Source organism: Tursiops truncatus, chromosome 18 (assembly GCF_011762595.2).
Source record: "Tursiops truncatus isolate mTurTru1 chromosome 18, mTurTru1.mat.Y, whole genome shotgun sequence".
Classification (NCBI taxonomy): domain Eukaryota; kingdom Metazoa; phylum Chordata; class Mammalia; order Artiodactyla; family Delphinidae; genus Tursiops; species Tursiops truncatus.
The window spans coordinates 52,647,361-52,659,552 of NC_047051.1; the positions used below are offsets into that span (position 1 = coordinate 52,647,361).

The 12,192-nt window shown below is 36.7% G+C and overlaps 1 long non-coding RNA gene across 3 annotated transcripts in view; it reads right to left on the bottom strand.

Annotated features, from left to right (window-relative positions):
* Positions 1 to 12,192, bottom strand: part of LOC109547620 (uncharacterized) — a 40,483-nt gene that overhangs the window by 11,836 nt on the left and 16,455 nt on the right. For all 3 annotated transcript variants that reach the window (XR_002173461.3, XR_012327728.1, XR_012327727.1), the window contains one exon: positions 8,771 to 8,910. This is a non-coding gene — a long non-coding RNA (uncharacterized lncRNA). The remainder of the gene's footprint in view (positions 1 to 8,770; positions 8,911 to 12,192) is intronic.

A 12,192-nucleotide genomic window follows, 5' to 3' on the forward strand; every position in this document is an offset into this window, starting at 1 on the left:
GACTTTGCCTTGTAAGACCCCAATCAAAGACCAAGCCAAGCCCACCCAGATCTGTATCTACATAACTGTGAGATAATAAATGGATTCTGTTTTAAGCCAAGTTTATGATTATTTGTCAGGGTAACAATAAAAAACTAATATATCAGTAAAATACCTTGTAGATCCACCCATGTTGTCACAAATGGCAGATTTCATTCTTTTTTATGGCCGAGTAATATTCCACTGTATGTATACACCACATATTCTTTATCCATTCGTCTGTCAGTGGACACTTAGGTTGCTTCCTTATCTTGGCCATTGTAAATAATGCTGCAGTGAACATAGGGGTGCATATATCTTTGGGTGTGTGGTTGGGAGAAATAGGTGAAAAGACTTAAGAGGTACAAACTTCCAGTTATAAAATAAAGAAGTCACTGGAATGTAATATACAGTATAAGGAATATAATCTGTAATACTATAATAACTTTGTATGGTGACAGATGGTCACTAGACTTATCATAGTAATACTTTTGTAATGTATTTAAATGTCAAATCACTATGTTATACACCTGAAACTAACATAATGTTGTATGTCAATTATACTTCAATAATTTTTTAAAAAAACGAATACATCTTTCCTCTTCTTCACTATACTGAATTTTCTCAATTGCAACTGTAATCTTTTGAATATGAAAATTTATTTTGTCATCTTTTGTTGTTGATTTAGAAATAGTTTCTGCCACTGTGATGTCTATAATATTTGAATATTTCTGGCAGTAAAAGTGTCTGTGTATTTATACATGGATGTTTTCACAGCTGGAACTTGGTGGCATCTAACATTGTTATTACAGAGGAATTTAGAGTACATGAAACCACAATATGGTTGAACTAAATTATATTATTCAAGTAATGGACTTGAACTGAAACCTATCTTGTATTCAAAACTGAAGATGAAAGATAAGATTCTTTTTTAAGTGACTAAAACATATAATGCTTCATCTTCCAGTATGAAAAAATCGAACTGTACATGAATGCTAGCTAATTTGTAGTCATTTACACTGAGCTAATTAAGCCCTTTATTTTATTCCATAAAAATGAGTAAGAAAAATAACCTCTAATGAAGAATAATAAAATTTCCTATGAGCCAGAAGCTATGTGAAGTCTCTTTTCATTTAAACTTTAAAACGACCCCTTTAAGAAGTTACTATTATTATAGTTCTTTCATAGAGGAAGTAACAGCAGCTCAGAGAGATTACAGGATTTACCCAAGCTCACACAGTTGGAGCTGGAATTTGAGCTAAGGCAACTTGACAACAGAGCCCTAGTTCTTTTTATTTTTAGCAGTGTAAAATATGATTTTATTTTGAGAGAATTTCAAACATAGATAAGAGCTGCAAGTACAGAACAAAGGACTTTTTTCCTGAACCATTTGAGACTAAGTAGCTGATCTGAAGCCCCATCACCACCAAGTACGTAGGTGTATATTTCATACAAATAAGGACATTTGTATAAGCACAAAATGATCGTCAACATTAGGAGTTAACCTTGATATGTTACCATCTAATCCTCAGACCCAGTTGATCCAATAATATTCTTTATGAGAAATGGATCCAGTTCAGAATCACACATTTCATTTTGATGCCACATCTCTTTAATCTTTTTCATTCTGGAACCGTTCCACAGTCTGTGCTTAATTCTCAACACTTTTGAAAATTATAGGCCACTTACTTTGTAAAATATCCCTCAATTTCTGTTTTTCTATTGTTTCCTCTTGATTAGTTAGGCGTCTTTGACAGCCATATCACAAAAGTAATTCTGTGCTCTCCTCATTGCACCGTATTGAGAGCACATAGTGATGTTCACTTTAATCTCTTGATTAATTAAGGTGATGCCTCACAGATTTTCCTGCTGTGAAGCTATTTTTGTTCGTTTATAATTAAAAGTATATTGTGGGGGAGGTTTTTTGGAGATAAGAATTATCCTATTCCTCAATAAACTTTCAGTTTATTCATTTATTAATTTATATCAGTATCATCTCATAGATTTCTACTTTATTCAGTGATTTATAATCCATTCATATCATTATTTATTTGTATTTTTATTTTGGCCAGTGGGAGCCACTTAAGCTGGTTGGTGTGTCCATTTGACACATTAACAAAGGCCCTAGAATCAGCCATTTCTTCATGAACGAGCCATTTCTGGTTCCTTTGTATAAAGAATGATATTTAGCAGCCCAGTTTTGGGTGTTAGGTGTTCTCATTGCTATTAGAGCGCTGTTCCCAGGCCCTTTCACAGCACTAAGGAATATATGTGTGTGTATTCATACACATTAACATCTACTTTTATTTCTATTTATATCTCTCTACATTGAAATCCATGAGTTCACACCAATATCCTGTATTCCAATCCAACATCAGAATTCACTGTAATTTTCTCCCTTTCCTTATCTGTAACTTCCTTGTTAGAAGTAAGAGCCTATCTCACATTATCCATATATTTATACATTTGATCAATCTCACAGTGGATTGATCCAAACTCCCATCACCACTACAACCCCCCTCTCACTATTATTGGGATATAACACCTCTATCTGGGCCATCCCCACATCTAGAAGCCCTCCTCATATGCTTCAGCTCCAAAAACTCCATCAGTTTGTCCACATGGACAATTTCATAACCTTGCTTAGACTCTGCATTTCACCAAGCTGGCCAGCCCTGCATGAATACCCTTCCTAGTCACTGACACCCACCAGACCACCCCACATGTGAAACTGTGTCACCATACTTGAGCTCCCATAGCGTCATTAGGCCTTTCTCTTGCAGGAAGCTGTCCACACACTAGAGCCTCGTTCTTATGCACTGTCATGGGCAAGGAGAAGAATGAACCTATTACACCTTTACCACATAATGATTTCATTTATAAGTATTTGTACCTGTCCTGATGGGTAACAGCTGCTGCTGAACCTACATGCTCAGGAAAAGAGAGAGAGAATTAGGTAATTCATTTCCCCCTGATTTCTGAGATACCCTAATCAAAATAAACCAAACTGGATAATTCTGTTCCCAGTGATTCCATCCTGCCCAGTCATCTCTCTTTTCCAGGACATGAGCCCCTTCTTTTTGAGTAGCTTCTACAAGGCATTAGGAGATTCATGCTTAATGAGCAGGACAACTTCTATTTTATTCTTTACAGGAAATGGTGAAGCATTCACCACTTTAGTCTCTTATAAATAGCCTAGGCTCTGCCTCCATAAAGGATAAATTCCCTTGGTGTTAGCTCAGCTCCATATGTAGAAAGGCACCACTTCTAAGTCAGCCTTCAGTACTATCATATTAGCTAATTGTTTCACTTAACACCACTTTGTGTTGCCAACTAATTTAGAAGTTTCAAGGCCCACATTGTATTTATCTTTGTATCCCTAGTGCCTGAAGCACAATAGGCTCCTAAAAAATTTTTAATGGATGATTGAATGATTGAGTAAATGAGAGAACTTCAGGAGCTATAAAGTGAAGTTTCTTTTGATCCTTCTCGTAACACAAAGCAAATAATAAAGTTTTCATTACCAAACTATTGGTTTACATGTAAATATATATATCCATGTATGTATGTATTTATATTCTATTTTTTTTAATTTATTTAATTTATTTTATTTTTGGCTGCGTTGAGTCTTCGTTGCTGCACGCGGGCTCTCTCTAGTTGCAGAGAGCGGGGGCTCTTTGTTGCGGTGCACAGGCTTCTCATTACAGTGGCTTCTCTTGTTGCGGAGCACGGGCTCTAGGCCCATGGGCTTCAGTAGTTGTGGTGCACGAGGGCTTAGTTGCTCCGCAGCATGTGGGATCTTCCCAGACCAGGGCTCGAATCCATGTCCCCTGCATTGGTGGGCGGATTCTCAACCACTGCGCCACCAGGGAAGCCCATATGCTATTTTTGTCCTCCAGCACATGCTGCTATGGGGGACAAGAGTTCTCATATTCCTTATGAAGAAACAAGGGGTGACGTGGATCATTATAATTTCAAAGTCACTTTCTTCTCATTCACTGAAACACCTGAGACCAATCCTACCTGTGGTTATAAGATAGTTCCCCTTCATATCTGCCTCTGTTCCTTCCACATCACACATCTGAGCATATAAGATCATCCCCAAAGTATGAGGGTACAAATAAGCTGAACATTGTCATATTTTTGCTTTAACAGACATACACAAACAGTACTGAATATAGATCTGTTAACTCTGGTCCCTAATCTATCAAAATCTGTCATATGCTTTCAATACCCATATACAGTTCTAAACCAAAATATCTTTTAATAGCTATCTATAATTTAGTAAACCTAGTACTCACTACCAAATTTCCACTGATATCTGACATGATTTGCATAGTTAGTGAGTGCTAAACTGGAAATCTTTTAACCTGCAGACTCAGGAATATTGAAATGTAGTTTAAGCTCATTAACATTTTGACTGATTCAAACCACAGTATAACCAAACAAAAATGATGACAAAGCTCATTGTTTCTATTTATGAAGAAAGATTTATAAAGGAAACATATTTATATTATTCAGTTAAAATACCACTTTCAATAATGGTTAGGAAAATTAATGACACTTAAGGTTTACGAGAAGAATTTACTTTAAATTTTATTAAAACTTAGCAAAATTGAATATTCTCAGATGAATTAGTCTATGAAAAGTGTCAGAAATTTAGAGGGTCAGTTATTTGGGGAAATACACACACACAATGTAAACAATTAAGATACTATACATCAAGTGATGCCATGGAAAATGGCAGAACAGGAAACTCCAGGGATCAGTCTCTTCACCAAAAGAACAATTAAGTTGGGGAAAAAACCTATCAGAATCATCTAATTTGGAACTTGGGAACATGGTCAGACATTTACAACAACCAGAGAAGCACTTGGTAAAGGAAGAGGCTGCTGAACTTTGGTAAGAATGTGACCTGCATGAACCAGCTATGAACCCTTATTCCTCAGCCCACGTTGGCCTTGGAGATGGCAGCCCATACTCCTAGAGCAAAGGGCAAGTGCTAGGGTAGACAGGAAGGACCTTGTTCTCCACAAATTTAAGGTTGTATGTTTTGGATGGTTTGGCTCTTCCCTGAGAAACAGGTGCAGACTCTTGCCTTTGTTTTGGCCCCCTCAGACTGCAGTGGAGTCCCCAGAAACAGCTTCTACTGAAAGATTTAAAGACATACATAGTTTTTAAAAATTCAGATATTTAAGGAAATAGCTCACAGGCTGACTGAAGAGATAATGGAACTGCAAAAAATGGAATTGCAAAAAAAGAATAAATACCCTAGGAATAAACCTACCTAAGGAGACAAAGACGTATAGGCAGAAAACTATGACACTGATGAAAGAAATTAAAGATGATACAAACAGATGGAGAGAGATACCATGTTCTTGGACTGAAAAAATCAACTTTGTGAAAATGACTATACTACCCAAAGTAATCTACAGATTCAATGCAATCCCTATCAAACTACCAATGGCAATTTCCACAGAACTAGAACAAAAAATTGCATAATTTGTATGGGAATACAAAAGACCCTGAATAGCCAAAGCAATCTTGAGAAAGAAAAACAGAGCTGGAGGAATCAGGCTCCCTGACTTCAGACTATACTACGAAGCTACAGTAGTCAAGACAGTATGGTACTAGCACTAAAACAGAAATATAAATCAATGGAACAGGATAGAAAGCCCAGATATAAACCCATGCACATATGGTCATCTTATCTTTGATAAAGTAGGCAAGAATATACAACGGAGAAAAGATAACCTCTTCAATAAATGGTGCTGGGAAAACTGGACAGCTACATGTAGAAGAATGAAATTAGAACAATTCCTAACACCGTACACAAAAATAAACTCAAAATGGATTAAAGACCTACGTGTAAGGCCAGACACTATAAAGCTCTTAGAGGAAAACATAGGCAGAACGCCCTGTGACGTAAATCACAGCAAGATCTTTTTTGACCCACCTCCTAGAGAAAGGGAAATGAAAATTAAAATAAAAAAATGGGACCTAATGAAACTTAAAAGGTTTTGCACAGCAAAGGAAACCATAAACAAGATGAAACGACAACCCTCAGAATGGGAGAAAATATTTGCAAATGAAGCAACTGACAAAGGATTAATCTCCAAAATATACAAGCAGTTCATGCAGGTCAATATCAAAAAAACAAACAACCCAATCCAAAAATGGGCAGAAGACCTGAATAGACATTTGTCCAAAGAAGATATACAGATTGCCAACTAACACATGAAAGAATGCTCAACATCATTAATCATTAATCAATGAGGTATCACCTGACACCAGTCAGCATAGCCATCAACAAAAAGTCTACAAACAATAAATGCTGGAGAGGGTATGGAGAAAAGGGAACCCTCTTGCACTGTTGGTGGGAATGTAAATTGATAGGGTCACTATGGAGAACAGCATGGAGGTTCCTTAAAAAACTAAAAATAGAACTACCATGTAACCCAGCAATCCCACTACTGGGTATATACCCTGAGAAAACCATAATTCAAAAAGAGTCATGTAACACAATCTTCATTGCAGCACTATTTACAATAGTAGGACATGGAAGCAACCTAAGTGTCCATCGACAGATGAATGGATAAAGAAGATGTGGCACATATATACAATGGAATATTACTCAGCCATAAAAAGAAATGAAATTGAGTTACTTGTAGTGAGGTGGATGGACCTAGAGTCTGTCATACAGAGTGAAGTAAGTCAGAAAGAGAAAAACAAATACCATATGCTAACACATATATATGGAATCTAAAAAAAAAAAAAAAGGTTCTGAAGAACCTAGGGGCAAGACAGGAATAAAGATGCAGACATAGAGAATAGGCCTGAGGACAATGGGGAGGGGGAAGGGTAAACTGGGAGGAAGTGAGAGAGTTGCATGGACATATATACACTACCAGATGTAAAATAGATAGCTAGTGGGAAGCAGCCGCATAACACAGGGAGATCAGCTTGGTGATTTGTGACCACCTAGAGGGGTGGGATGGGGAGGGTCGGAGGGAGATGCAAGAGGGAGGGGATATGGGGATATATGTATACGTATAGCTGATTCACCTTGTTATAAAGCAGAAACTTAACACACCATTGTAAAGCAATTATACTCCAATAAAGATGTTAAAAAAAAAAGAGAAAAATGTTGTACTTAGTATTGTGACAGATAGAATGTAGTAGACTTATCATGGTGATTATTTTGTAATATGTAAAGATACTTAGTCACTATGTTCTATATCTGAAACTAATATAATATTGTAAATTAATACCAAAAAATAAAGAAAAAGGAAAAACCAGCACAAAGTCAGAAGTGGCACTCTGTCTGTCTCTGCCAGCTCTCAGGAGAGTTTGTCATAAGGGGTCTCAATCCATAAGGGGCTTTTGTTGTCTCGACTTTTGTTGTTTTGTTAGTGCTGGAAAAGTCCCATTAGGGACCTGCAGGGTGTCACAGACTAGCGAGTTTGTGACTGGAGGTATCTCACATTCTAATGGGAAACCAGAGACAGCATTGTCACTACACCATTCTTACCTCCTATGACAACAAAGGGCTTTACTTTCTTAGATTATACTTAGCAATAAATTCTCTGGTTCTTTCAAGTGCTGCATTTTTTCAGCCCTCTTTTGGGACACCTCTTATGTTCATGGTTAAGCCATAAGAAGGCTTATCTGTTTGAGTAGCTATTGAGATCTGTATAAGATCCTACTCATCAATGTCCAGATAATGGATACTTTGAATTGGCTATATTTGAAAGAAAAAAGAAAAAAATAGAGAGCTCTCATCCTAAACAACTGTCTTGTTGATACCTATGGAAAGATCCAAGTTAAAAATTAGACACAAAAACCACTTCTCTGGTGGTTCAGTGGTTAAGACTCCATGCTTCCAATGTAGGGGGCGCAGGTTCGATCCCTGGTTGGGAAACTAAGATCCCACATGCCACATGGCAAAAAAAAAAAAATTATACACAAAGGAATGTAACAGAGAGCCTTAGAGACTCCCTTAACAAGATGAAAGAACCTAGAAGGGTAAAGGAAAAATTTTCTTCCCCTACACATATGTAAGCAAGTAGTTGAAACACTTAAAATTTTTGATAGAATTGTGTTCAAAGTATGTGGGGACATGAGGAAACCACAACCAACTATGGTGAGAGGGTTGGAGAAAGTCTCATAGAAGTGATGATGCAATGGAGGGAAAAATATGGGGAGCTTCATTTTCAGTGAGGAAAAGCACCTGTTCAGAGTCATGGATCCTGAAAGAAATGGTGTCATAAGTGAGAACAGACCTTGAACTTCAAGGAGGTAGTGAGGTTCTGGAGATGAGGCTGAGGGATGGGTGAGTTGAGGCTGGGACGTCCTTATCAGCGCAAAAAGATTGGGAATTGACTTTATAAGCAGCAGAGATGCCATGACATTTGTGAAGAGGGGAGCATGGTTGTATTTGTTGTTTTTAAGGATAATGTGGGCAGCTTTGAGAAGGGTGGACTTCAGTGGGAAAGAGAAAGGAAGTGAGAGTGTGTTTGAAAGGCTATTATAATTTGTATAAACAAAAGTTAATGTGAAACTGAACCTTGTAAGGGGAAGGAAAGCATTGGACGTGGTTGTTTATTAAACTCCCTGAAATTATAATTAAATAATTATATATAATTAATTATATATTTAATTAAATGATTATAATATAATTATCATTAAAATATTCACATAAAAATATAAATAAAATAAATTACTGAAATAAATAAAAGTCAAAACTACTCACCTAAATGTTATTCTCCTTGTTAAAGGACAGTAACTTCAGCATGTAGTTGGACCACACCATTTACCGTAAACTCTCTCTGAGTCCTGGAGGTGCATGTCCTGGAGGTGCATGGAAACAACCTTGGTTGTGGTGGTCCAACCCTGACCAAGAGATGTGTTAGAAAAGTGAAATAGCTCATTTTCATGAAAGCACCTCAAATAATGTAAAACTGATGGTCATTGACAAATTAAATCTAACACATTTTTTTTTTATATCTAACACATTTTAACGAAACAGTTATTCCCTATCCTTGCTAGCTTTTCTAATATCTTTATTCTTGGGGTGAGATCGCATGTTTCCAGGAATCATAATTTGCATACTAAAATGTCTGGGCTATTAGTTTCAGTGTTCGTTGTGAAACTTTCTCTGTCATCTCCAGTGTTTTATTTGGTTTTGTTTTATTTTTGCTCTTTCCTTACGTATTCTCTAACCTCCCGCAGTTTTTTGTGCACACACCGCCGGTTTGGCTTACTACTTACTCTAATAATGTTGTGTGTGTGCCTTCTCTCCTTGGTCACAGTGCCACAGAGGTATAGATCTTCCTTATATAGTACCTAGCACAAAATGTGTTAACAAGTATTTATTCAATGAATATTGGAATAAATAATAAATGAATAGAATGGCCAGTTTTCAGGTCTTTCAATGGAGGAAAGGTCAAATGCCAGACCCTTGCCTTGATCTGACAGGGAAAATCCATTTCAGAGTATTACCTAGACTCCAATCCCAAAACAGACTAGGATGATGAGATAAGAAGCACATTTCTTTCTTGAAGACTATGTTTGTCAAGTTAACCAGAGACTTTAGACCTCAGCATTATTTTCACTTGTTGTGAATTCCTGTATTTGTCATGTACAGCAAGATGAGTGCATTAAGTGTGTTCATAGGATGAAAATAAACACAGCACGGGAGGGCAGAGATTACTGTGTAAACTGGGTAAAACTGCAGAGGAAAAGGGAGTAAATCAGCCAATAAATATTTGCACTATTAGTAGGAAGACAATAATCCCCTTTTTGATATTTTTAAGACTATTTAAATCTTTTTTTTTTTTTTAGCATGTTTGTTATTCTCTCTTTTAGAATTAGCCTAAATTTAGAAATAAAAGAACGGAGCTATAGAGAAGTCAAAGACATACCAAGTCATACAGTTTGTCTGAGGGGCTTATACTCGATGCAAAGTTTGAATGTTGATTGATCTCTGATTTCTGCTCATTTACTTCAGAACTCTGCTCACTAGTTTGTGATATCCTGAATGAATGCCTGTTTTCCCCTCAAGATCCTTTTGCAATCTCCCTCAGAAAATGTTATAAGGATTACGTCTCACAAGTTTTTTGTTGTTGTTGAATAATATGATTTACTCTTACTTTCAAAAAGGACCACACAACAACCTCTAATAATTACTGATCAGGCAAAGCCAGTGATATTCTACACCTTCATTAGAATTTTGAATTTGGGCATTAGCTGGTAGAGAAATGAAATTTTCCCCTTGTTAGCTGGTGAATTAATACACCTCCATAGTGGGTCAAAGCTGTCCCTTCTGGTGGGTGTTTTGGCACCCCTTATAAGTTAATTAAAAGATATGAGTACACTATTATTTTGTTTTACAAATAGCAGATATACTCATGACATATGTACACTAATATGTATAAAATAGATAACTAGTAAGAACCTGCTGTATAAAAAATAAATAAAATAAAATAAAAAGAAGTATTTCATTCATTTAGTCTGACTGAATTGTGCCCTCAGAAGTAGAATGAAACACTGGTCTAACTAAATCAGGGTCTTAATACTTTGAAAATATCTGAAATGATTATTTCAGATTTTGTTTCCCATAGTCTATTAACAATGGAGAAAAAAATATTCTTTCTTTTAGTAAAATACTTGACTTTTTTTCTTTCCCTTTTTCCCTCCCCAAAAGCAGTAAATCCATCTTTCTCGATTTATAAGAGCTCTCCTGAGCCATTCATATGCCTTGAAGGTTTTGCACATTATTATTCTTTAGTTATCCTTATAATAACAAAATAATTTCCCAAAATCCACATTTCACTTTTGGCTAAACTGTTTGGTTCAAATGGGTATACATGGGAGTTTGAACAGGGTTTCTCCAAACCAGGAAGGCTTTGTTAGAAGCTCTGTTAAGAGGCAATTCAAGGTTAAAATTCAGCTTGACTCTCTGAGCAAACCCAGCACCTTCACTCCCACCCCCAGTCCAGCCCTGTGGTTTCCTCCTCTCCCCTCCCCCAGAGAAGGAGGCTCATCAACATTAGCACACAAATGCAAAATCACCAGCCAAGCCTCTCCCTAGGAATACAAATTAGGGGCAGGTAGTTGAAGAGCTTAGAAAGCTGAAATCGGTCACAATGAGAAGGGTGAATGGATGAGAGACTGAAAGTGGGGTAAAGTGTTTCGCTTTTGTCATTTAAAGTGACGTCTTTAACTCTTTGCCTTCTAGAGACTACCCCTCATCAAATAATAGAGCTTTGCAATCAAGAGTTTCAGGGTAAAAAAAAGGTATCGTGTTTCCTTTCATAAGGTATAATGATAAAATTAGATATTCACTGGGGCCTATGTCTGACAAAAATACCATAGATAGTCTGGGACACTGAATAATTTCCTAGTAGGCTTTTTATTAAAAAGAAAAAAAAAGAGGTCCACATTAGCTGACTAGTGAGTTTCCCTTTTTCCTTTTGGTCACTGCTTTTAGCTCAATGTAAGTAGTGTTTCACTGCATTTACATTTGGCTGAATTTTGATTTGGGAGGTGAGTTTGGCTGGAAGCTTGAATCTTATTTTTTAATTAGCTCTACCTGATCTAGTAATCAATGGCAGAGCCTCGCCACGGCTTTCTGTAACAATTATGAGATCAGTGACTAAGTTTTTTCCTAGATTGCCGAAGCTTTGGATATCCTGAGACTTGGATGTCCCAAAAGAAATACTGGAGGCAAAGCAACCAGCAATGTGCATACACATTCTCAAACTCAAATCTAGATGTTTAAGCATGATGCTATCTCAGTGATTAGAAACAGAACTAGAGACTAGCAAGATGCCTTAGTCATTTTTTAAGGCAACCAAGGGACACAGAAGTAAGTATACAGCTTAATTAAAACTCAGGGCTTCTACTACAACAGTATATTTGACTTAGAACTAAAAGTTTTTATATTAATTAAGAGTTCATTTCCAGACCACAGGCGCATGAGAAGATGCTCGAAATTGCTAATTATTAGAGAAATGCAAATCAAAACTACAATGAAGAATTACCTAACACCAGTAAGAATGGCCATCATTAAAAAGTCTACAAATAATAAATGCTGGAGAGGGTGTGGAGAAAAAGGAACTCTCCTACTCTGTTGGTGGGAATGCAAATTGGTATAGACACTATGGAGAACAG